General features: G+C 35.4%; 1 long non-coding RNA gene across 1 annotated transcript; it reads right to left on the bottom strand.

The window, feature by feature from the left end:
- Positions 1-570: 570 nt before the first annotated feature.
- LOC110887455 lies at positions 571-838 on the bottom strand. Its single transcript, XR_002563323.2, has 2 exons — positions 733-838; positions 571-635 (listed from the first exon to the last, which is right to left on the bottom strand). It is a non-coding gene; the product is annotated as an uncharacterized LOC110887455 (long non-coding RNA).
- Between the last annotated feature and the right edge of the window lie 2,343 nt (positions 839-3,181).

Here is a 3,181-nt window from a genome sequence, read left to right as displayed (position 1 = left end):
TGATTCATTTGTGTAAAGTATGAACCACACTTTCCTTGGATGATCTCTGTGCTTCGCAAATCGAAATGGTTGCTAAAAAACCACTTTTTTTTGCCATAGAACGACCTTCTGTGAAGTAACCATAACACCCCTGTAATTATTAAAACGGGCCACCTTCTTCTTCTTCATCAAACACCACCACCAACCGCCGACCACCACCAACTACGCTACTGCTGGGCTGAAACCTATGGTTCCTCTGGCTCTGACGTTGCTTCCTATCTTTGAGGACCCAGTTTGCTGGGATTCGAAGAAGACCGAGGACCTGTTTTTTCTTAATTTGTCCCTGGGCTTCAATTAACGCTGAATTCCAGATTCCCAATCATGAGATGCTTCCCTGTGGCTTGTTTTGTTGCTAATATCTCTCGCATCTGATTCTGATTCTGATTCCGATTCCGATTCCGATTCCGATTCCGATTCCGATTCCGATTCCGATTCCGATTCCGATTCTGATTCTGATGAACAATAAAACAACCAAGTATTTATACTCCAATCAACCAAGCCCTCTCAGATGCCCACTCATCTGTGTTTTTGTTCTTGTGTGACTCGTCCCAGAACTGCACAATTGTAGGAGACTCACTGTACTTTTGATCCAGATCCTAAAAAATAGAGTAACATAGAATGTTAAGTTGTTAACACCCTTATATGAGCTATACAAATTGCTAATTTGATAAGTTTCAGGCTTATATTCATTACATGGTTTAGCTTGTATGGACCACTTGAAGCTTTCTCCTATTCTTTGTATTAATGGTTTAGCTTGTACGGGCCACGTGCAGTTTCACAGATGCCCTGCATCACCTTCAGCGTCTGATGCACCAGGATGATAGCTATAGTATCTCATTCAAAAACTAACAAATAAAATCAACTATAATATTAGCTTAAAAGTATTGTTTGTTGATAAATGTAAACTGCATAAATGACCATGTATTTAACATGGAAAAATATTATTTCAACTATTACTTTTTTTGTTTCCAGACCTATGGACAACAAGAACCGTGATCTAGATGGGTTCGTGACAGCCGAAGCTGGTGGAGGGCCGGAGTTGGTGGTGGTCGGCAATAGTGTTTAATGAAGATGAAGGTGGGCCCCTTTAAATAAGCTTTTAATAATAACAGAGCATTATGGTCATTTCACATCAAACTAACAGAATAAGTGGATGTGGTTAGTAGGGGTGGGTCTAATGAACGAAAAACGAAAGGGCGTTACTGTGATGGTTATTTTCAACAAGCCACAAACGTAACTAGCACTTTTTCAAATCCTATTGAAACACGACGGAAGGGCGTTAATTTTTTGTTTATCCTAGTCAAAATTCATTTTACACCATGAGACAGTGAGTGTTATATGAGTAAAAAGCATCAAGACTATGGTACATAAAAATCATAAGGAATATGTTTGGTAAGATGGGTGATACACATGAAATAAAAAAAACCTAAAATTAAGAACCAAAGAAATATATAGTAAATTATAGATCCACAAATCGGCTGAAAATATAATTGAACGTCCTTAAATTGCTAAAGATCTAAAGGGTAGCTTAGAATGAATACAGAATTTAATCAATTAACAGTTACCTGAAACGAGATCGCTCTTCAACACCCTGGACGATGATACCGAAATCCTCTGAACAGGCAACGATCGTTCTTCAACATCCTGCATGATGAAAAAATCCAAAGACTGAAATAAAACCAGAACTAGTTACTGATCATTACGACTCGGAAAAAGTTGAGAAGAATATTGATGAAATGAATTTATGATTAATTACCACTCACTGATGATTTTGTGATATCAGGAGGCCTGATTTCGTCAATACCAGAAGATAAAGCAGTGGCCATCTTATCTGCGGCTGTGGAATGTTGTAACTCTGAAAAACGAATAACAGGTTAGGGTTTTATAATCAGTTTAACCTAGAAAGAGTTACAATTCTAACCCAATTCTTTTTCGGGTCCCTCCTTTACTCCCAATCCTTTATTTCTACAAATCTAATCGTTCATATCTTAAAGTTGTAATTCTATGTCCTATTTTTTTCCACTAACTCTCTTTATGCAGGTGACTAAAATATATACTGAATACATTATTACATGCAAAAGGCATCCACATAATCATAACGAGAGAAAGACAAAAAAAAAAAGGAAAAAAAAAAAAAAACCCAAACCGATATTATTGTAAGCTACAATGCCATCGCCATAAAATATCGAACATGAAAAAAGCTATTTATCAAGTGATACGTAAAACCTACCATGCTAGGTGTGTAAAAATCAATGACATAAGATAAACCTTGTAGATCTTCGTAGAACAAGCAATTCCGACTTCCCTATAAGCCACATTGTCCTTTCGTCCTGGAGATATCTATAATCCAATCTCATATGATTACGGAGTTTAGAGGAGAATCCCTTTATTGATGATAATTCAATTGCAAGAAATTCTCCTTTGAGGATAAAAGAAATGTGCAACATAAGTAAAAAAAAATGAACAAAATCTAGTCTACAATGGAAGTTTCCACAATGAGTTATTTTTAGAATCGGAAAGGCACGTGGGAAAATACGTAAGTTATTGTAGATACACAAATTGTGCTCCGAATATAGAACTACCATGTTATTTGTATATTAGATGTAAAGAGGGAGTGATGTTCGATATTGCATTCAAATTATACCTCAATACGTGTTGTTAGTGGTAAATGCATATAGAAACATTTCACTTGAGATGTCGGAGTTTTGAATTAGATAGTGTTTGAAGATTTCATTGAGATGTCGGAGTTTTGCTACAAATGATTGTGTGTTAGAACATGTTGAAGAAGAATCAAGGAAAACAACAATGCACACCATGTGGCGTAGTTGATCTTAATGTTTATTGATGTTTTTTTTAAATCATATAAATTTGTATATATATGCCACAATATTGAGGTAATCCTTTTATATTTTTTGAACTAATTTTAAGGGTCCTTTTATTAAAATTATCAAGACTTGTCATTTAAATTTTAGATACAGACCCTATGATCCATAAGCACATTTATTTGTTGTTTATTTTCACTAGAATAATTCATTTAAAACTAATTGCGTTACAATTATTTGTTCTGACCTATTTGTTTGCGTTGCAATTTTCTTCCACGAACATTGTTGGTACACTTTATGTGGACGCGACTCGATTCGGT

Source organism: Helianthus annuus, chromosome 11 (assembly GCF_002127325.2).
Source record: "Helianthus annuus cultivar XRQ/B chromosome 11, HanXRQr2.0-SUNRISE, whole genome shotgun sequence".
Taxonomy (NCBI): Eukaryota; Viridiplantae; Streptophyta; class Magnoliopsida; order Asterales; family Asteraceae; genus Helianthus; species Helianthus annuus.
This window is presented reverse-complemented; position numbering and strand designations above follow the sequence as displayed.